We start from the raw sequence: 24,034 nt of genomic DNA, 5'->3' as shown, positions 1-24,034 counted from the left end.
ATGATTTAAAAATATTTACGGGATCCCTGGGTGGCTCAGCGGTTTAGCGCCTGCCTTTGGTCCAGGGTGCGATCCTGGAGTCCCGGGATCGAGTCCCGCATCAGGCTCCCAGCATGGAGCCTGCTTCTCCCTCCTCCTGTGTCTCTGCCTCTCTCTCTCTCTCTCTCTCTCTCTCTCTCTCTCTCTCAAATAAATAAATAAAAATTAAAAAATACTTAAAGACTATTTTACTCAATTCTGGATAAAATGTCTCTAGAAAGAAAACAACAACAACAACAACAACAACAACAACAAACCCTCTAGCTAATAGCTGTTGCTTCTTGAAAAGGGAGCCAAACTGGAAAACATGGGTTGGAAACAGGGACTTCCTTTTTACTCTGCCTTTTTGAACTTTTAAAATATTGTTTTATGTGTATATAGTACCTATTGTAAATTACAAAAAAAAAATAAAATGAAAGCTTTTCATTGTATGAGCAAAAAGGGGTTGCAAATAACCTTAGTAGTAGCTGCTTCAGACAACTGTAGGCATAGGAACCACATCACCGTGGATTAAAGCAAAATCCTGAAGTAAATAGAGGCATTCTAGGACATTTTAAAGTTCTTTGGCCCTGAATAGGAGAAGAGTAATAGGAAAGTAGCGAGAGGTGGACTGAAGGTTATGAAATTGAGGCGCTAAATATCTATATGGGGCAGCCCCAGTGGCTCAGCGGTTTAGCGCCACCTTTGGCCTGGGGTGTGATCCTGGAGACCTGGGATCCAGTCCCACATCGGGCTCCCTGCATGGAGCCTGCTTCTCCCTCTGCCTGTGTCTCTACCTCTCTCTCTGTGTGTGTCTGTCATGAATAAATAAATAAAATCTTTAAAAAAAAGAATATTGATGTCACTCAACAGAGCAGAATACAGTGGGTACTTATATAGTCTCTACCTTTTGTGCTTCTCCATCTAAATAAAGGTTAATAGCATATCCAGTTCTTTGCAGGATCCAAGAATGATTGTCAAGTTCTTTACTGAAATTGGACACCCTGATATCAATTGGACAATTGGCTTCTGACTCAGCTAAACTATATAGGATTGGCAAGTTATTTCATTTCCCTGTACCTCACTTTCCTCATCTGCCAATTTCAGAGATGCTGTAAGGATTAAATGAGTTAACAGCGATAAAGCACCTAAGACAATTCCTGGCACATTGTAAAAACTGTGTGTATTAGTTTGCTAGGGCTTACACAACAAACTGCTAAACACTGGGTGGGTTAAATCACAGAAATATATTTTCTCATGATCTTGGAGGCTAGAAGTCTGAAATTAAGGTGTCAGCAAAGTTGGCTTCTTCTGAGACTTCTCTCCTTTGCTCGTAGATGGCTGTCTTGTCCCTGTGACTTCACATAATTTTCTTTCTATGTATGTCTATGTCCTAATCTCTTCTTTTTATAAGGGCACCAGTCATATTGGATTAGAGCTCATCCTAATGTCCTCATTTAACCTTACATACGTCTTTAAAGATCCTGTTTTCTAATACAGTCACATTCTGAAGTACTGGGGGTTAGGACTTCAACATATGAATTTTGAGTGAACATAATTCAGCCTATAACACTGCATGTTTGTGGCTGATGTAGTATTCAGGATAATGGCAGATGTTTGGATACACAAGAAATGTCTTAAGTGGATTAAGGGGAGGATCAGGGGTCTGGTAAATGACAGCAATGAGGAAGGGGGAAGAGTAGTTTACCCTCTGGAAATGAAAATGAATTCTTGTTGCATTAACTTGATTCAGGCTACATAAAATTATTTTCTAAGTCCTTAGAACCTCTTAATGGAAAACATTAAGAAAAGAAGCTGCGGACACAAGTAATTTGTGCAACAATGCACTAGGTTAGCCCTTACCTTTTATTTAGATAGGGAATGATCAAGGTTGGGGAAGAATTACATACCAGCTAGCACAAAGCTTGAGTTAAATATGTATTTATGCAATAGATTCTTATCATGAAAAACTTCTGTCTAGTTCTAATTACTAAAAATGTCAGAGAAGTTTTCTCTGACACAGATTTTTAAAAAGTAGTTCTAAAAACTGTTGACTTGTAACTTTGAGATTATCAATGTTTATTTTCAGAAATTACATTTGTTAAGATGTTTGCACAGAAAGGAAGATTTGTTGACTGAAAATTGTAAACTATGGTGACTGAATTTCTGTAATCTATGGAGGTTGCATTTAACACTGATAACCACTGGAGATTAAATTTACTCATCATTCTTGGGATAATTAACCTGCTTACTATGACTGTACTGATCTAGCTTTAATTACTTAGCTAGTAGAAAAGATGATGCAAATTCTTTTAAAATTAAGAACATGTCTAAAGGCTTTTTGTGTAAAAGTTATTTTTCCATGTAAAATAAATAAATGAGGATGCAGAATAGCTGAAAACAAGGCTGAGTTTCAATCTTCCATAATGAGGTGATGGCATGAACATCAATGGGTTGTTTCTATCCAAGAAGATGAAAAAACAATGTCCTGAAAGTAGCACGGGGAACAGAAGAGGTATGGAAAAAGAATATTCCTCCCGTGAGAGGGTTTTAAGGGAAGCTAAGTCTTTGGGGAGAGCCCTGGCTCTCTTTCAACAAGGAGATGGAGAGAATCTCCAAGAAGAGGATGAGAATATGAGAAGTTTGTAACCATAGAAAAGGGAGTTGCTGGAGTTCAGGGGAAATTTTTTGGAGAGTAGGAATCAGTGAGAGTTTGGAATGGGAGTGAGAAGGCACAGAGCATTCTGGAAATGTGAATGTGGCATAGGATGGTCAGAAGACTTGCGGCTTCATATATTTGGGAGGTGAACCAAGGGTAACAGGGATAAGAGATATGTGGATTTATCTGCTCGTAATTCTACCAAGTTAATCATTCCACTGGTGGAGTGGATGGGCACTCAGGCCTTTTAAGAATCACCCAAGATCTAGACGGATTGCATTTTCAAGACAACTCAAGTCAGTGGGAAAGATGCCAGCTTCTGGAAAGAGTTAGGCTGAGGTCTTCATTAATTATAAAGCTCCATAGGAGAGGATCTAGGCTCCAGACTATTGGAAACAGGCTCCTTGGGAGTCATTAAAGTCCAGGTGGATAAATTAGAGAGCCTGGTCCCTAGGAGCTATGGAATACTTATGATCTAACTGAAATCCTGTGTATCTCCTTATTAACCTTGAATACTCCTGATGTGCCACATACAGATGAAGGGCCTTATTTACCAGTGCAGAGAGGAAGGTGTGGTTAGATGAAATAAGAGAAGCATGACAGAAAAGAAGTTCTGGAAAGAAAGAATTGTTGACTTCTGAGCATGTTGAGTTTGGGAATATATGTAGACTCCCTGGGTAAAACTGAGCAGCAGGGAGTTGTAAGCATAGCCTAGAGAGAAAGGAGGGTAGGAAAGTTGAGAAACTTGCCAAGAGAGTTTCCTCTGGTCCTGATCCGTGATATACTTGGAATGTTGGGGACAGACTGTATTTTGGGTCTCAGATCCTTTCTCTTGCTCTCTACTTACCTCACTTCTATTTATCCTTTCTCCAGTTTCTGCCTCTTTTTCCATTTGACCCTTTCCCTTACCCACCAAGCATGCTTAAATAAATGTTTCAGTGCCTAAATAAATGTTCCTGATTTCTGATTCTTCTGCAACCTACTGCCCCCCACCTCTTCACACACATTCTTTTTCCCATAACTTTTTCAAAATAAAGGTGTATTTGATGCCTACAATTTATTATTCTACTCTTCAGCTCCCTGCAATTTGGTTTTCATAACTCCATGGGAAATGGCCCTTAATTCACTTGGGGAGGTGAATAGAGGGATGAGTGGAAAAGATAAAGGGGATTTAGGGGTATAAGTTTCCAGCTATAAAATAAATAAGTCCTGCAAAGTATAGCATAGAGAATGTAGTCGATATTATTGTTGGGGCACCTGGGTGGCTTAGTCGGTTAAGCATCTGACTCTTGGTTTTGGCTCAGGTCATGATCTCAGGATCATGAGATGGAGTTCCACATCAGGTTCTGTGCTCAGCAGGGAGTCTGCTTCTCTCTCTCTCTCTCTCTCTCTCTCTCTCTCTCTCTCTCCTTCTGCACCTCCCCCTCACTCATGTGCTCTCTCTCTCTCTCTTTCTAAAATAAATAAATGAATCTTTCAGAAAATAAATAATATTGTAATAATGTATGGTGACAGGTGGTAACTACACTTACCATGGTGAGCATTGAATAACATACAAAATTGTCAAATCAATATATTTTATACCTGAAACTAATATAACATTGTCAATTATACTTCAATAATAATTTTAAAAATTCTCTCTAATGACAAGCTAATTTTAAACTAATTGCCAATTACAAGTAATCATCCTGCTGACCTCGTGGCAGCATTCAATATTGTTGAGCACACTCCTTGTTGATTCTCTTTCTTAGCCCTTGGCTGCTTTTCTTTCCTCATTTTTCTCCTATCCCTTCTCTCTAAGCTTCACTAAATCCTCTCCCCTGGTTTTATCTTAAAGTTAGCTATTCTTTATATTCTGTCTTTTGTATGCTTCATCAACCTAAAGTCATGAGGAGAGCGGCTACCTGAAAGCCTTGGGGAACTCAGGGACACATTCAGTCATTGCCATCATCAGTGTCACTTTAAGGACTCACCACCACCACCTGCTGCCACAACCATCAACAGAAGGAGGAACAGGAAGATTTTATGTTAGTTTTCACCTGATATTCAAATGTCTAGTAACATGTCCCTAAATTAGAAGAGTCACAGAATGCTACCTACCACTTAGCATTCTACAATTTTCAGCTCCAAGCTCCCAAAACTGGTTAAATGTGCCACTTGCATTGCCCTGTATTGTGACCTCTACTACATTCCTTCAAGCAAAGATGGTTCCTGACAGGGTATTGAGAACTGGCACCAGTTAGTTATCATGAAACCTACCCTCCTTTGTCCCTCTTACGTGTTGTCAGTTTGATGGAAATCTGTAGGATTAAAACATCAGGGCATTTAGGGTTTATGTAAGTGAGCAGGTCATATTTTGGTGTTTAGAAGCTTTACACATTTGCTCTGACTCTTAAGCTTGATGTAAGCTATCATGTCTGAGATCCTTGGTGTAGCACTGCCTTTTAGCCTCTTATCTCTCCCTCTGCTTATTTTCTCAGGCCTTCTAATCCTTATCTCTCCCCTGATTCCTACCCTGGTCACTCTCGAATGATCCATATCCATACTTCCAAGTGCAGATTGGATAACTCCACATAGATGTCCTGCAGGCAGCTTGACCTCATTTATAACTGAACCTATTTCCTGCCCCCTTACCCTTCATTCCCTTTCCCCAATAAAAAACATACCTATGGTCTCTACCTTGGCAAATAGCAACTACCTTCAACTCTTTATCTCTTTCCAACCCCAGCACACATTTCCCTTGATACTGACTCTGATATTTCTCCCATCTGTTAACTCCCTCACACCCACTTTCACTGCCCTAGTTTCATGCCTCATCACTTACTGCCTAGACTTGCAATAGCCTCCAGATACTCCCCTTTCCAATCTGTCGTTTACAGTTTTGTCAGAAATGTAATTCTTTAAAAAATAAACATATTCAGTTCCTGGTTAAAAATCTCTAGTAAGGGGCACCTGGGTGGCTCAGTCAGTTAAGCCTCCACCTTCACCTCAGGTCATGATCCCAGTGTCCTGGGATTAAGCCCTGCATTGGGCTCCCTGTTCAATGGGAAGCCTGCTTCTCCCTCTCTCTGCCTCTCCCACCACTGGTGCTCGCTCTCTTGTGTGCCCTTGTTCTCCCTCTCTCACTCAAATAAATAAATAAATACATAAATACATAAATAAAATCTTTTTAAAAAATCGCTATTGAAGGACTGTTACATGCAGGATAAAGTCCAAACTCATTAACCTGGCTTGTAGGATTGGTCATATATGACCCCAAAATAATTTTCCTTTAGAAATTTTAAAATATGTGTAAAATTTACACACAGTGAAATGCATAGATATTAAGGGTGCAATTTGATTATTTTTGACAAATATACACATACCTGTAACGAATGCCTCAATCAAAATACAGGACATTTCCATCACTTTAGAAAATTCCCTCATGCCCTTTTCAACCAATTTCTGCATTCCCATAGACAATCACTATCATGATTTTTATCATCATTGATTAATGTTATCTGTTCTCAACATGAAGAATGTGTTATTTTTTCATACAACATAATGGTTTTGAGACTTATTCATGCTGTTTTATGTATCAGCTATTCACTATTTTTTTTATTGCTAAGGGGTATTCCACTCAGTTTAAGTTGTTTTTGGTTTGAGGACATAATGATAAAACAACTATAAACATTCTTATATGAATGTTTTTGTGGAGTTATGTTTTCATTTTTCTCACGTAAATATATAGGAGTGTGGTTGCTGGATCACATAGTAGATGTATAGTTAGCTGTCTAAAAGTTTGTTAAACAGTTCTCCAAAGTGATTGTATCATTTCCATTTTGCCAGCAACATATGAGCTCTTCCATATCCTTGATAAAATTTGGCATTGCCAGTCAATTTAATTTTAGCCATTATAATGATAGAATACTTGTTTTAATACCTCATTGTGGTTTTCTTTTCTATTTTCTGGTTTACTAATAATTTGAGCACTTTTCTATGTGTTTATTGGGCATTACCATGTCCTCTTTTCTTAAGTGTCTGTTCAAGTATTTTTATCATTTTAAATTGAGTTTATTGCCTTTATATTATTGCATTAAAAGCATTCTTTATGTATCTTTACTACAAACCCTTTGTCAGGTATCTGTATTGTGAATACTATCCTCCAGTCTATGGTTTACCTTAAATTTTCTCAATTGTCTACTTTAATAAGCAGAAGTTTTAAATTTTGATGAAGTCTAATTTATCAATTTTTATTTTATGTTTATTGGTTTCTGTCCCCTATTTAAGAAATCTTTGTCTACACCTAGATAGCAAAGATATTCTCTAGTAGCTTTCTTCTAGATGTTTTATGGTTTTAGCTTTTGCATTCACATCTATTACACAACTTAAGTTTGTTTGCATATGATGTCAATGTTCATTATTTTCCACATGAATATCCAGTTGGTCAAAAGTTATATGTTGAAAAGGAATTTCCTTTCCCTGTTGAATTGCTTTAGTGCCTATATTAAAATTGATTGACCTTATAAGCATGGATCTACTTCTGCATTTGTTATTCTCCTCCATTCACCTAGTTGTCTACTTTTATGCCAGTATGGCATCATATTAATTAATGTAGCTTTATAGTAAGTCTTGAAGTTAGGCAATGCAAGTGGGCCAGCTTTTTGTCTTTTTCAAGATCATTTTGACTATTCCTGGTCTCTTGCATTTTTAAATAAATTTTAGAATCAATTTGTCAAATTCTATTTTTAAAAACCTACTACAAATATGACTGGGGTTCTACCAAATCTCTATTGATTTGAAGATAATCAGCATCCTAACAATATTGAGTTTTACAATCCATTTACCATGGTATATTGTTCCATTTATTTAGGCCTTTTGTATTTTTTATATTATATTTTTTATATTTATATTTTCTTCCAGCAATATTTTAGTATATTTAATATATTCTAATATTTGTTAAATGTACTAAGCAGTGTCTATGTATAATAATAAATAATAAGTGATATATATTTTTCATGTCTATGTTTTTGACACTACTACAAATTAAATTTTCAAATTTCATCATTCAGTTACTTGCTGCAAGCATTTAAAAATCAAATTGAATTTTTATAGTGACCTTGTATTCTCTACCCTTGATAAATCCACTAAGTAGTTCTAGTAGTTGTTTTTAGATCCTTAAGATTTTCGATGTAAAAATCACATTGTCTGCAAATAAAATAGTTTTCCTTTTCTTTCCGATTGGTATACCTTGTTTTATTGCCTTATCACACTAGGCTGGAACTTTAGTACATTGTTGAATAGAGGTGATAAAACGACATCTTTGATTTGTTCCCAAACTTAGGGAAACACGGTCAGTATTTTACCATTAGGGGTGATGCTAACTGTAGGCTTTTTTGTAGATGCCCTTAACTCAAGTTGAGGAAGTTCCCTTTTATTACTAGTTTTCTGAGTTTCTACCATGAATGGATATACAATTTTTGCCAAATACTTTTCTTCACCTATTGAGATAATATTATGTTTTTTCTCCCTTATTCTGTCAATGGTTAATTACATTGATTTTATTTTATTTTTTTTTACATTGATTGATTTTAAACATTAAACTAGCCTTACATTCTTTAGATAAATCCTACCTGGTTATGGTGTATTGTCCTTTTTATATATTGCTGGCTTTAACTTACTACTGTTTTGTTAAGGAATTTTGCATCTAAGTTCATAACACATATTGATCTGTAAGCTTCTTTTACTGTCTTTGTCAAGTTTTGATATTGGGATTTTGCTGGTCTCATAAAACCAAGTTGAGATGTGTTCTCCCTACTTCTATTTTCTGAAATAATTTACAAAGTATTGGTAATATTTCGTCCTTAAACGTTTGATATAATTCATTGGTAAAGCAATATGGGCCTGGAGGGTTTTGTGTGAAGAATTTGTATTAGGAATTTAATTTTTTTAAAGATTTCATCTATTTATTGGAGAGAGAGAGAGAGAGAGCAAGAGAAAGCATGAGCAGTGGGGAGAGGAAGAAGCAGGCTCCCTCTTGAGCAGGGAGCCCAACATGGGGATCGATACGGACCCTGAGATCATGACCTGAGCCAAAGGCAGATGCTTAACCAATTGAGCCACCCAGGCACCCTATTCATTTTTAATAGATATAGTATAATTCAGATTTTCTGTTTCTTTTCTTGTTAATTTTGGTAATTTTCTTTTGATAAATTTGTCCATTTTATCAAAAATGTTGAATTTATTGGAATGAATTTGTACATAACATTGGTATAGTATCCTCTTAACGTCTATGATATTTTTAGTGATATCATTTTTTTAATTCATGGTATTAATAATTTGTGTTTCTATTTTTCTTGATGATTCTCCTAGTTTTTCAATTTTATTTATTGAAAGAACCAACTTTTAGCTTTGTTAATATTCTGTTGCTTATCTGTTTTCTATTTTATTGATTTTTCCTTATCTTTATGATTTCCTTCGTTTTTTTAATAATAAATTTATTTTTTATTGGTGTTCAATTTGCCAACATACAGAATAACACCCAGTGCTCATCCCGTCAAGTGCCCCCCTCAGTACCCGTCACCCATTCCCTTCCTTTGATTTATTTTTTATTTAATTTACTATTCTTATATTAGCTTTTTTAGGAAGGAAACTTTCAACTTGGTTTTAAACTTTTCCCACCTTAAATATAAGCATTTAAAACAATGAATTCTCCACTGGATACTATTTTGATAGTATGCCACAAAATTTGGTATATTTTAACTTTCAATAAGTTCTAAATAACTTCTAATTTCCCTTGAGATTTCTTTTTTGACCGACACTTTATTTTAAAGTGTGTTGTTTAATTTCCTAATATTTAAGGGCTTTCCAGATGTCATGTTGTTATTCATTTCTAATTTTCTTCTATTATAATCAGAGAATATACAATGTAGTATTTAGGTCTTTAGGTCTAATAAATTAAGACTCATTGTTATGGCCTGGCATAGGTCTGTCTTGGTGAACATTTCACAGACACTTGAAAAATAAAGTGTATGCTGTACTTATGGGGTACAATATTCTATAAATATTAATTAGGTAAAGTTCACTGATGGTCTTATTCAAATCTTCTATATCCCTCCTGGGATTTTTTTTGTCTAATTGGTCTATTAATTCCTGAAAAAGAGGTCTTAAATTCTCCACTTATAACTGTGAATTTGTCTCTTTGCCACTTTATTTTGTCAGTTCTGAGTCTATGCATTTTAAAACAATGTTATTTAAGAGCTTCTTATGTATGTCCTTCTGGTGAATTGACCTTATCATTTTGAATAATCTTCTTATTTTTGTTAAATGTACCATGTTTTGAAGTTTCTTCTGTCAGATATTGATATAGCTACATCAGCTTTCTGATGCTTACTGTCTGTGTGTGATATACCTTTGCCATTCTTTTATTTTCAGCCTATCTCTGTATATAAAATGTGTTTCTTTAGAGTGCCTATAGTTGGGTCTTGCTTTTTTTATGTAGTCTGTAATTTTCTGCCTTCTATTTGGAGTGTTGAATTAATTTACATTTAATGTACTTATTGACAAAATTTGGTTTGAGCCTACCATCTTGCTATTTGTTTTCGAATTGTTCTATTCACTTTTTGTTCCTCTATTGCTCCCTTCCTGACTTCTTTTAGATTAACAAATATTTTGTATTATTCCATTTTAAGTCCTGTATAATACCTCTTTGCATTTTTTGTGTTTGTTTTAGAGCAGAATTTCTTGGGGCACCTGGGTGGTGAAGTTGGTTGAGCATCCAACTTTTGATTTCAGCTCAGGTCATGATCTCCAGGTGGTGAGATCAGGTCCCACGTGGGGCTCTGTACTCAGCAGAGTCTGAGATTTTCTCTCTGTCTCCCTCTGCCTCTCTCACTCATGCTCTCTCTCTCTCTCTAAAATAAATAAACAAATCTTTCTTTAAAATATAGAGAACTTCTCAACCTCAGCACTATTGACTTATCTGTTGTGAGGGCTGTCCTGTGCATTGTAGGATGTTTAGCAGCATCTCTAGCTGGTACTTAATATATACCAGTAGCATTTCCTCCCAGTTTTGACAATGAACATGTCTCCATACATTGTCCAATGACCCCTGAGAGGCAAAAATCATCCCTGGATGTGAACCAATGATTTAGAAATATAATATGCACACTTAATTTATCATTATATAATCAGAATAGCATTGTAGTTCTTAATATAAAATCTGAGAACCTTTCAACAGCAAAATTCCACCTTCTCCATCTTTATATTATTATTATTATTTCACATTTACATAAATATAATAAAACCCATAATGCAGGATATTATTTTTGCTTTAAATACTCAGTTGTCTAAGAAATTCAGTATAAAAATATATGGACTTTTATACTTGCCTACTTGTTTGTCATTTTTTGGTAACTCCTTATAAATTTGAGTTTCTGTCTAATGTCATTTCACTTCAGCTGAAACAAGTTCCTTTAGTATTTCTTTTAGTGCAGGTTTGCTAGCAACAAATTCCCCAAACTTTTTCTTATCTGAAAATGTCTTGATTTTGCCCTGTTTTGAAGGATGTTTTCCCTAGATGTTTAATTCTGTTTTGTTTTTTCTTTCATCACTTTAAATATGCCATTTCATTGAATCATAGCTTCCATTGTTTCTAATGAGAAGGCAGCAGTTTGACTATGATGTGCACAAATACAGTTTTCTTTGCATTCATCCCATTTGGAATTCAGATATCTTAGATAAGAAGGGAAAATTTTAGCCATGCTTTCTTTAAATACCATTTTCTTTCTCTTCTCTGTCTCCAGTTCCAACCACATGTTGGATATTGTTCCACATGTCATTGAAACTCAATTATTTTAGTCTATCCTCCATCTTTCTTTCAGATGAAGAATTTTATTGATCTAGCTTCAACAATTCTTTATTCTGCAGTCTCCATTTTGCTGTTAATTTCATCCAATGATTTTTTCATATTGGATATTGTGCTTTCCCTTATAAAATATTTGGTTTCTATTTATAATTTGGATTTATCTGCTGAAATTTCCCATCTATTCACTCAATATAACCACAATTTTCCCTTAGGCTTTAAAAATATATTTATAACACTTGTTTTAAATTCCTTGTCTGCTGGGACACCTGGGTGGCTCAGCTGTTGAGCATCTGCCTTTGGCTCGGGGCGTGATCCTGGAGTCACAGGATCGAGTCCCACATTGGGCTCCCTGCAAGGAGCCTGCTTCTCCCTCTGCCTGTGTCTCTGCCTCTGTCTGTGTCTCTCATGAATAAATAAATAAAATCTTTTAAAAAATTCCTTGGCTGCTAATTCCAACAGCCATACCTTCTCTTGTTGTGTTTCTCTTGACTACTGGTTTTCTTGACTTTGGGGCACATTTTTCTGCCCTTTTGCATAACTAGGATTATTTTATTTTGTATACTGAATATCATAAGTGGTAAATTGTGTAGCGTCTCAATTATGTCATTTTCTTTTAAAGGACGTCCAGTTTTGTTTTGAAAACCTCCTTAATTACTGGTAGATACTTTAGGTCCTGTTTGGTTTAGTTTTATTCTGTTAGAGTGCGTCTTTAATTTTCTGTTCTTTACTGACACAGAGAGCATGGTCCTTATTCCTGAGGTGTGGGATTCTGAAATGAATGCCTGAGGTGTTCAGTGGGATCTCTCCTCTATGGCTAGGCCAGAATCTTAATATATTTTAGCACTACATAACCTATGGTATCTCCATTTAGAAATCAACTTCATAACATACAATCTCTGGTAAGCCTAGCAGACTCAAGCACTGCCTGTGTGCAGCTCAGCTGTTACCCTAGGACCATGCAGATATCTGATGCCACCCTTTTTCACAGGTTTGTTTTCTCTACCATTCAATTCTATAAAGTCCAATCTCTTTGGCTCCAATATCTGGCTCTTTAAGGCCAATTTTCTGCTTGGACTCTGCTTTCCACTGCGAGTTAAGAGAGTATTCATAGACAAAAATCTGGGTGATTGTGGGGTTTACTTTTTGTATTTTCTTTCTCTCAAGGATTACAGTACTATACTGCCTATTATTAATCACCTGAAAATGTTGCCACATATATTTTGTCCAATGTGTATTTGTTGTTGATAGGAGAGTAGGTCAAATGTCAGTTACTTTGTAATGGCCCAAAGTGGAAGGTTTATAGTTGTGACTGTTTAATTGAAATTGAAAACCCATCATTTCTTCCTTGATATTGGTAACTGAACTAGAATCAATATATTGGGGGAAAACAGAGACTGGTATGATTTTGAAATTATATTAGCAAGTTTAATAAAGTTAATTCTGAACCTGAAGTTTCTAGCTCCAAATTTGCTGGTTTTTGGAATTTAATACCCAAGACACAACGTTATCAGAGAAGCATCCCCTTATCTATCTTATGCTTCTAATTTTTTCTTATCTGTCATAAATTTATACCTTAAAACTGCTAGTAGTTTTTTGGGGCTCTCTGAGTTTGCATGTAGCCTGCCCCGACAGAATTGCCTCATTAGCTGACTGATCTTTGTTGCAATGAAGTCTTCTTTCTTCCTGTTCCTGGCCTCTAGTTCTCTCCTTTCTCTGAATTTCCGCATGGGGTATTGGTATATGAAGCAAGATCTTTCTTTCTTGTGTCTGCCATGTTTATTTCAAGACCCATCTTGTCCAGAAAGGTGATTTTTCCTGAACAATTTTATCAGCTTGCCAAGAAATCTATTTATATTTTCTCCTCCTAGCCTCACCTGCTGAAAAGTTTGAGACACAAATAAATAAAGGTTTTTATTATATTCTGCTCCCTTCCTAGATGAACTGGGACCCTGAATCTGTCATATCTACTGCTTTTTAAAAAGTTTTTATTTAAATTCAAGTTAATTAACATATAGTGTTAGATTAGATTAAGATGTACAATGTAGTGATTCAACACTTCCATACAACACCCTGTGCTAATCTCAAGTGCACTCCTCAATCCCATCACCTATTTCACCCATCCCACCATTCACCTCCCTTCTGGTAATCTTTAGTTTCTTCTCTGTAGTTAAGAGTCTCTTTATTGGTTTCTCTTTTTCTTTTTCCCTTTGCCCTTTTGTTCTGTTTCTTAAATTCCACATATGGATGAAATAATATGGTATTTCTCTTTCTCTGCCTGACTTACTTCACTTAGCATTATACTCCCTAGCTCTATCCATGTCTTTGCAAATTACAAAATTTCATTTTTTTATGGCTAATATTCTATCACACACACACACACACACACCACATCTTTTATCCATTCATCAAACAATGAACACTTAGGTTGTTTACATAATTTGGTTATTGTACATAATGCTGCTATAAACATAGGATTCATGGATCCCTCTAAACTAATATTTTTGTATTCTTTCAGTAAAAACCTTGTAGTGTGGTTGCTGAATTGTAAGGTAGTTCTATTTTTTTTGCTAGTTCTATTGTTAAATTTTGAGGAGCTTCCGTACCATTATCCACAGTGGCTGCACCAGTTCACATTGCCACCAACACTGCAAGAGAGTTCCTATTTCAACACATCTTGCCAACACATGTTGTTTGTTTCTTGAGTTTTTTTTTTTCTGTAGGCATTCTGACCAGTATGAGTTAATATCTCCTTGTAGTTTTGATTTATATTTTCCTGATCATCAGTAATGTTGAGCATCTTTTCATGTGCCTGTTGACTCTCTGTACGACTTCTTTGGAAAAATGCCTATTCATGTCTTCTGCCCATTTATTAATTGGATTATTTGTTTTGGGGGTGTTGAGCTGTTCTTTATATGTTTTGGATCCTAACCCTTTATCAGATATGTCATTTGCAAATATCTTCTCTCATTCCGTAGATTATCTTTTAGTTTTCTTCATTGTTTCCTTCACTGTGCAGAAGCTTTTTATTTTGATGAAGTCCCAATAGTTAATTTTTGCTTTTCTTCCCCCTTGTCTCAGGAGACATATCTAGAAAGTTGTTTGTTATGGCCAATGTCAGAAAAATTACTGTATGTTCTGTCTTCTAGGATTTTTAAGGTTTCAGGTCTCACACATAGTCTTTAAACCCTTTTGAGTGTACTTTTGTGTATGGTATAAGTAAATGGTCCAGTTTCATTCTGTTGCATGTTGTTGTCCAATTTTCCCAGCACCATTTGTTGAAGATATTATCATTTTTCCATTGGATATTCTTTCCTACTTTGTTGTAGATTAATTGATCATACAGCTGTGGGTTATTTCTGGGTTTTCTATTCTGTTCATTGATCCATGTGTCTGTTTTTGTGCCAGTACCATACTGTCTTGATCAGGGCAGCTTTGTAATACAATGTGAAGTTTGGAATATTGGTGCCTCCACTTTCACTTTTCTTTTTCATGATTGCTTTGGCTCTTTAGGGTCTTTTGTGGTTCCATACAAATTTCAGGATTGTTTGCTCTAGCTCTGTGAAAAATGCTGGTGGTATTTTGATAGGGATTATATTGAATGTATAGATTGCATTTGATAGTATAGACATTTTAGCAGTATTTTTTCTTCCAATCCACGAGCATGGAATGCTTTCCAATTTCTTTGTGTCATCTTCAATTTCTTTCATTAGTGTTTTATAGTTTTCAGAGTACAGAGCTTTTCCCTCTTTGGTTAGTGTATTCCTAGGCACCTTATGGTTTTTGCTGTACTTGTAAATGGGATCGGTTCCTTGATTTCTCTTCCTGCTGCTTCATTACTGGTGTATAGAAATGCAACAGACTCCTATCTGTTGACTTGGTATCCTGCGACTTTGCTGAGTTCGTGTATCAGTCCTAGCAAGTTTTGGTGAAGTCTTTTGAATTATCTATTATGGAGTATCATGTCATCTGCAAATAGTGAAAGTTTGACTTCTTCCTTACTGATGCCTTTTATTTTGTTTTTCTTGCCCGATTGCTGGATCTAGGACTTCCAGTACTGTGTTAAGTAAGAGTGGTGAGAGTGGACATCCTTGTCTTGTTCCTGACCTTAGAGGATAACCTCTCAGCTTTTCCCTGTTGAGGATGATATTCACCATGGGTTTTTCATAGATGTCCTTTATGACGCTGAGGTATGTTCCCTCCATCCCTACTTTGTGGAGAGTTTTTATCATGAAGGGTTGTTGTACTTTGTCAAATGCTTTTTATGCATCTATTGGAATAATCCTATGGTTCTTCTCCTTTCTTCTATTAATGTGTTGTATCACGTTGATTGATTTGCAAATATGAATCACTCTTGCTACCAAGAAATAAATCCCATTTGATCATGGTGAATGATTTTCTTTAAAGTATTTTTTTATTCAGTGTGCTAGTATTTTATTGAGGATTTTTGCACCTATGTTTGTCAGAGATTTTGGCCTGTTGCTCTTTTTTTGTGGTGTTCTTATCTGATTTTGGAATCAGGGTAATTCTGGCCTCCTAGATTGAATTTGGAATTTTCTTTTATGAGTAGTTTGAGAATAGATATTAACTCTTCTTTAAATGTTTGGTAGAATTCTGGGTCTATCTCCTTTACACTTTTTACAAGTCCCACATACCTAGTTTATTGCTCTTTCTTCTGTAATGACTATCTCTGGGTGCACTCCAGACCATTGCCTCTGGGCAATGTTGTCAATGTCCTGTTACTAGTCTAAAAAAATCTCCAGGTTTAAATATCACTTTCATTTCTGCAGTGCTTTTATTTGAAGATATTAAAGAATGCACAGTTTATTGTTGAGAAAGCTTTTAGCAGTGGACCTACTCAGGAAGAAATCAGAGGTGTCCTAGTGCAGCAAATGCCTGGGTATTGTGAGTAAAGCACATTCTTTTGACATATGTAAGTTCCTCTGCCAGAGCAACAATATGGCAATTATTGCCTGCTCAAGAGTTTCTTGATCTAAGTATATTCTGGATGTGGGTAGGGAGGTAGCTAACAAAACTCCCTTATGTCTTTAATGCTTAGAAAACCTCATACAAACTGTGCTCCTATGTTGTACCTCAAGAACCCAGGATTTCCCAAGGTAAAGTTATAAGCTGAACTTTTAAATGATCCTAGGTTATATGTTTCAATCTGTGTTTCTATGTTTTTAAATATGCATTTAAAAAATCACATTCTATGTACTATTACAACATCCTGAGGACAGTAATTGAATTTATTCTTTAACTATCAGGTTTCTGTTCTCTCTGTCAGCCTATTTGGCCCCTGATATAAAATTATATACTTGAGCAATGTAGGTAGCCTAGCTCTAAACCAGATTTCTCTCTACAGTTATTTTGTAAACCATTAGAAAAGCAACACAGTCATTCAAATTGGTTTCTAGACCAAAAATGGCTCTTAAAATGAAAATATGGCCAGTAGAACTACATTCTTAGAATGACATTTCTTTATTGCCATTCAGTCAGTTATCATTGTAAAAGGATTATGTATCTATGAAATATAGATCCCAAGATGAAAAATTTCCAGTGATTAACTGACAGTGGAGTAAAAAAGAGCATTCAAACATGGGAGTAGGGGATGCCTGGGTAGCTCAGTAGTTGAGCTTCTGCCTTCAGCTCAGGATGTGATCCCGGGGTCCTAGGATCAAGTCCCACATCAGGCTTCCTGCAGGGAGCCAGCTTCTCCTTCTACCTATGTCTCTGCCTCTCTCTGTGTGTCTCTCATGAATAAATAATAAAATCTTTAAAAAAAAACACGTGAGGGTAGCATTTAACTATTTCCATACAGGTTCAAATTCCAGGTTTATTTCTTATTAGCTAGGTGCCATTGGGAATGATAAGAATGTCTGAAACAGCTCCATTTTCCCCTCCTCAAGATTAGGACAATATTTAATTTTCAGGTTTGTTTTGAGGATTAAATAAAATATGCCTCAAATATAGTGTAATCTTCAGTCAGATTATAAGCCTCTAATAGAGTATGTACCTGCAGTCACCTGATTCAGCTACCTGATTAGAACTATGAATTATAGGCATTATATTGGGGGGAAGTGGAGAGGATAGTATGATTATGATACTTTGTCTACAAGAGTGGTTTAATAGATAAAACTAATTCTGAACCTCAAGATTCTAAGAATTGGACATGCCTTTGATTTAAAAATAATTCATGGGTTCTAGTTTTTACATTAAAAGGGTTATTAATAGTTGAATAGGTTTACAAGGTAATTGTGAAAAACTGCACTTCTCCAAGGTCTGCAAAGCTGAATTTCTTCTTTGAAAATCTGATTTCAAGGTTTAGATCTCACGGTTACCTTCTTTATCAATTAGTGTTAGCAAGAGCAATTTCTCTTTTCTTGCCAATAATAATGGAAATGAATCCAACAATCATAAAGAGTTATCATTGCAGTGGCATTGTGTGAAATAATTCAAATTTCTGGGCTGAAAGCAACTGTTGAAATATCAGACAGAGATGAGAAACCTCTGAAGCCTTGACAAAGAACTAAACATGGTAATTTTTAAATGTGCATATGACTATACATTTTATTATTACACTCAAGGATAGCTGCATTAATGCAATTACCTCTAATGTTCAAAATATGAAAAATTAACACTCAGAGGCTTCACCCAAAAATAGAATTATCTCAATAGAACTAAAACAATAAAAGTTATTTTAACTTTTGTATATATTAGCATTTCTGAGCCTCAAGGCTCAGACACATTAGACACATTCTAAACCTGTTGTGTAAATCCCATCTATTGAATTTCTAATTTCAGGGTTTATATTTTTCAGTTTTATAATTTCGGATTCTTACAGCTTCCTGTTTTTTGCTGAAATTCCTCATCTTGTGTAATTTATTGAACATATTAATGAGTTAAAATATATGGCTAACAACTCAATATCTGGATCTCTTAATAGGTTGCCTGATTTTTTCCTTTTTATTTTTAAATAGTGTCTTTTGTCATGATTGGTTTCAGTTTTACTAACTGAATGCTGGACATCATGTTTAAGAAGCGGTAAAAGTTGATATGAGGCTTTAAATGATGATTATCTTCCGCCAGAGATGAACTACTTTTGCTTGTGGCAGAAAGTTAGGGTAGGTGCATATTGTCTTATTTTGGCTGGGGTTGAGCTGATTTGAAGCTTTGTTTAAATTTTTGTGAGAGCTGGTCCATTACGAGTTCACCCTTTTTTTTTTTATTGTGTCAAAATTCATGTAACATAAAACTTACTATCTTAACCATTTTTAATTGTATGATTCAGTGCTACTAAGTACATTTATATTGTTGTGTGACCAAAACCACCATCCATTTCCAGACCTCTTCATTTTACAAGAATGAAACTGTACCCATTTGATAGTAACTTCCCATAACTCCTTTCTTTCTTTTTTCTTTCCTCCTTTCTTTCCTTCCTTCATTTCTGTCTCTCTCTCTCTCTCTCTCTGTCTCTCTTTCTTGCAAATCTCCCATTTTCCCACATGCCCCAGCATCTGGTAACCATTATTCTATTTCCCATTACTATGAGTTTGGCAATATATATATTTTTTTCACATGTAAGTGAGATAATGCAATATTTTTCTTTCTATATCTGTCTTGTTTCACTTAGCATAATGTCCTTCAGTTTCATGCATATTGTTGCAAATGGCAGGATGCGTGTGTGCACACATGTATGTTTGTATGTGTATGCCATTCTCTTTATACACTCATCCGTTGATAGACATTTAGATTGTTTCCATATCTCGGCTATTGTGACTAATCCTGCAATGAACATGGGAATGCAGATATCTCAAGATAGCTATTTTATTTCTTTTGGATACATCCTAGCCAACATGTCATATTTTGACTTTTTAGTAATAGCTTTCCTAACAGATATGAGGTGATAGCTCATTGTGGTTTTGACTTTCATTTCCCTGATGATTAGTGATATTGAGCATCTTTTCATGTACTCATTGGTTGTTTGTATGTCTTCTTTGGAAAAAAAATGTCTATTCAGATCCATTCTTAAAATTGAATTATTTGGTTTTTTTTGTTTTTTGTTTTGTTTTGTTTTGTTTTGCTATTGAGTTGTAGGAGTTCCTTGTGTATTATGGCTATACCCCTCATCATAAAGATGGTTTGCAAATATTTTTTCCCATTCTGTAGGTTGCCTTTTCATTTTCTTATTTCTTTTGTTGTGCAGCTTTTTAGTTTCATATACTCCCAATTATTTATTTTTACCTTTGTCATTTATGCTTTTGGTGTAATATCCAAAAAGTCACTGCCAAGACTTGTGTCAAGGAGTTCTACCCTGTTTTTTCCTCTGAGTTTTGGTTTTATGATTTCAGATCTTATATTTAAATCTTTAAGCCATTTCAAGTTGATTTCTGTGACTGGTATAAAATAGGAGTCCAATTTCATTATTCTATGTATGATTATCCATCTTTCCCATCACCATTTATTGAAAAGACTATCTTTTCCTCTATTGAGTATTTTTTACTCCTTTGTCAAATATTGGTTGACTATATCAGTGTGGATTTACTTCTGGTCTCTTGGTTCTGTTCTACTGGTCTCTATGTATATGTTTTTATGGCATTGTTTTCACGACTATAGCTTTGTAAAAAAGTGTGAAATCAGGAAGTGTGATGCCTTTAGCATTGCTCTTCTTGTTCAAGATTGCTTGAGCTGTTTGAGGTCCTTTATGGTTTCACATGAATTTTAGGATTTTTTTTCTTTTTCTGTGAAAACACCATTAGGGTTTTTGTAGAGATTGCATTGAGTCTATAGATCACTTTGGGTAGTATGGCCATTTTGACAATATTAATTCTTCCAACCCATGAGCACAGGATTATTCTTTTATTTATTTAAGTCTTCTTTAATTTCTTCCATTAGTGTTTTATAATTTTCTGTGTACAAGTCTTTTACCTCCTTCATTAAATTGATCCCTAACTAATTTTTAGTGTGTGGACATCGAACTGATTTTTTGCATGTCAATTTTGTATGCTGAAACTTTGTTGAAATTGTTGATCAGTTCTAACAGTTTTTGATGAAGTCTTTAAGATTTCCTGTATATATAAAGTCATGTCATCTGCAAAAAGAGATGATTTTACTTCTTCCTTTACAATTTGTGTGCCTTTCATTTCTTTCTGTAATCTAATTGTCCTAGCTAGGACTTCCAGTGCTATGTTGAATAGAAGTGGTGAAGGTTTCTAGGGGCAAGATGGCAGAAGAGTAGGGGACCTCATTTTATCTGGACCCTTTTTAGCTAGGTAACTATCAAATTATTGTGAACACCTATGAGTTCAACCCAAGATGTAAGAAAAGAATTGCTGGAATTCTACAAATAGAAGAGTGACCACTTTTTGGAAGGTAGGAGATGCAGAGAAGTTAATCTGAAATGGCAGGGGAAGGAGCCTCCATTATCTGGCTACTAGAAAGTGATGTAGCCCTAGAGCACAAAATCGGAACCTTTAGAAATCTGCTCAAGTGAGAGACATCCTGCCTGAAAAGTGCTCAGGCAGCCAAGTGGGGCAGAATCCTGGGCGGGATGGTGTGGTCTCAGGATCCCAAGGGTCACAGAAACAGTGGGAGTTCCCTAGCCAGCAGAGTTCCCAAGCATTGGAAAGGGGAAACCAGAGAGGGTCGCGAGCCTGGGAGGGGGCTCTCAGCTCCTTTCTAAATGAACCTCGAACCATGGCAGGATTGGGCAACAGCTCTCTGGGCAGGGGCCCTGCAAAGGGCAGAAACACAGCGACCCTCTGCCTTACCCTGAGAGGATGGATGGGGGCTCACACCACAGGAGTCTGTAAAGTTTGGCACACAGGAGTGAAGATCACTTATCCCTGGGGGTTTACTAAAGAGAGGGGACCAAATCTTTCAACTCTGGGGCTGGAGATCCCGGCTGGGCCATTTTTATTTTCATCCTCTAAAGAGGCAGCTGAAAGCCTTCTGGGAACAAAAGCTACATAGAGTGACCAGAAGCAGCTTACACTGAGCCTGGCACCTGGCAAGGGGCAGCCTAACTCCTCCCAGGCAAAGACACCTGAGAATCCATGCAGCAGGCCCCTCCAGGAGAACACCAGCTGGAACAACAGGGGAACACCAAGTTTTCAGAGCACACAGGACTGTAAAACTCCAATGCTAGGGGAAAATGAATGAAAGGAGAGATAAAGAGCTTCCAGGACAAACAAAAACTGTAAGAATTTGTGACCATGAAATCAGCCCTGCAAAAAATATTAAAGGAGATCCTGTAAGTGAAGAGAAAACCCAAAAGTAACATTGAACAGAAAGAAACAATCTACAGAAACAGACTTTACAGGTAATAAAATGGCGCTAAATTCATATCTTTCAGTAGTTACTCTGAATGTAAATGGGCGAAATGTTCCAATCAAAAGACACAGGGTATCAGACTGAATAAAAAAAAAAAAAAAAGCAAGACCCATCCATATAGTGTCTACAAGAGACTCATTTTAGAGCTAAAAACATCTCCAGATTGAAAGTGAGGAGTTGGAGAACGATTTATCATGATAATGAACATCAAAAGAAAGCTGGGGTAGCAATCCTCATATCAGACAAATTACATTTCAAACCAAAGACTGTAGTAAGGGATGAAGAGAGACATTATATCATAACCAGATGGACTTTACAGATACATACAGATCATTCCATCATAAAGGAAAAGAAAGCACATTTTTCTTGAGTGCCCATGGAACATTCTCCAGAATAGATCACATACTGGGTCACACATCAAGTCTCAACTGACACCAAAAGACTGGGATTATTCCTTGCATATTTTCAGACCACAATGCTTTGAAACTTGAACTCAATCACAAGAGGAAATTGGGAAAGAACTCCAACATTTGACGGACAAAGAGCATCCTCCTAAAGAATGAATAGGTCAACCAAGAAATTAAACAGGAATTTAAAAAATTCATAGAAATAAGTAAAAATGAAAAAAACACTGTTCAAAATCTTTGGGATAAAACAAAGACAGTTCTAAGAGGGAACTACATAGGAATACAAGCTTTTCTCAAAAAAAAATTAGAAAAATCTGGGCAGCCCAGGGGACTCAGCGGCTTAACACCACCTTCAGCCCAGGGCATGATCCTGGAGTCCCGGGATCAAGTCCCACATCAGGCTCCCTACGTGGAGTCTGCTTCTCTCTCTGCCTGTGTCTCTGCCTCTCTCTCTGTGTCTCTTGTGAATAAATAAATAAAATATTTTTAAAAAATTAGAAAAATCTCAAATACACAAGCTACATTTACACGTAAAGGAGATGGAGAAAGAACAGCAAATAATGCCTAAACCAAGCAGGAGAAGAGAAATAATAAAGATCAGAGCAGAAATCAATGAAATATAAACCAGAAAGATAGTAGAACCAATCAATGAAACTAGAAGCTGGTTCTTTGAAAGAATTAATAAGATCGATAAACCTCTAGCCAGATTTATCAAAAAGAAAAGAGAAAGAACCCAAATTAATAAAATCATGAATGAAAGAGGAGAGATCATGACCAACACCAAGGAAATACAATTTTAAGAATATATTATAAGCAACCATATGCCAACAAATTAGACAATCTGGAAGAAATGGATGTATTCCTGGAAATGTATAAACTACCAAAGCTGAAACAAGAAGAAATAGAAAACCTGAACAGACTCATAACCAGCAAGGAAATTGAAGCAGTAATCAAAAACGTCCCAACAAACAAGAGTCCAGGGCTGGGCGGCTTCTGAGAGGAATTCTACCAAGGAATTCCAAACACTTATGAAACACTTCATTCTCTGAAGCTGTTTCAAAAAATAAAAATAGAAGGAAAACTTCCAAATTTATTCTATGAGACCAACATTACCTTGATGTCAAAACCAAAGACCCCACCAAAAGGTAGAATAACAGACCAATAGCCCTGATGAACATGGATGCCAAAATTCTCACCAAGATAACTAGACAAGAGAATCCAATAGTACATTAAAGGGATTATTCACCACAACCAAGCGGGATTTATTTCTGGGCTGCAAGGGTGGTTCAATATTGGCAAATCAGTCATGATACATCACATTAATAAAAGAAAGGACAAGAACCATATGATCCTCTCAATAGATGCAGAAAAAGAATTTGACAAAATACAGCATGCTTTCTTGATTAAAACTCTCCATAGTGTAGGGATAGAGGGAACATAACTCAATATCATAAAAGCCATCTGTCAAAAGCCCACAGGGAATATCATTCTCAATGGGGAAAATCTGAGAGCTTTCGCCCTAAGGTCAGGAACACGACAGGGATGCTCACTCTCACCATTATTGTTGAACATAGATTAGAAGTCCTAGCCTCAGCAATCAGATAACAAAAAGAAATTCAAGGCATTCAAATTGGCAAAGAAAAATCCAAACTCTCACTCTTCACAGATGACATTATACTCTGTGTGGAAAACTCAAAAGACTCTACCCCAAGATTACTAGAACTCATACAGGAATTCAGCAACGTGGCAGAATATAAAATCAATGCACAGAAGTCA

General features: G+C 35.9%; 1 protein-coding gene across 2 annotated transcripts in view; it reads left to right on the top strand.

Annotated features, from left to right (window-relative positions):
- The window catches only part of RPS6KA3 (ribosomal protein S6 kinase A3), a 1,133,953-nt gene that overhangs the window by 549,393 nt on the left and 560,526 nt on the right, over positions 1–24,034 (top strand). Inside the window, exon 5 of one of the 2 annotated variants that reach the window (XM_072744453.1) lies at positions 15,566–15,709. The exons of the other annotated variant lie outside the window; for it this stretch is intronic. The gene's annotated coding sequence lies outside the window, so the exon portion shown is untranslated. The remainder of the gene's footprint in view (positions 1–15,565; positions 15,710–24,034) is intronic. 2 annotated transcript variants of the gene reach the window in all.

This window comes from Vulpes vulpes, chromosome X (genome assembly GCF_048418805.1).
Source record: "Vulpes vulpes isolate BD-2025 chromosome X, VulVul3, whole genome shotgun sequence".
Lineage (NCBI taxonomy): Eukaryota > Metazoa > Chordata > Mammalia > Carnivora > Canidae > Vulpes > Vulpes vulpes.
This window is presented reverse-complemented; position numbering and strand designations above follow the sequence as displayed.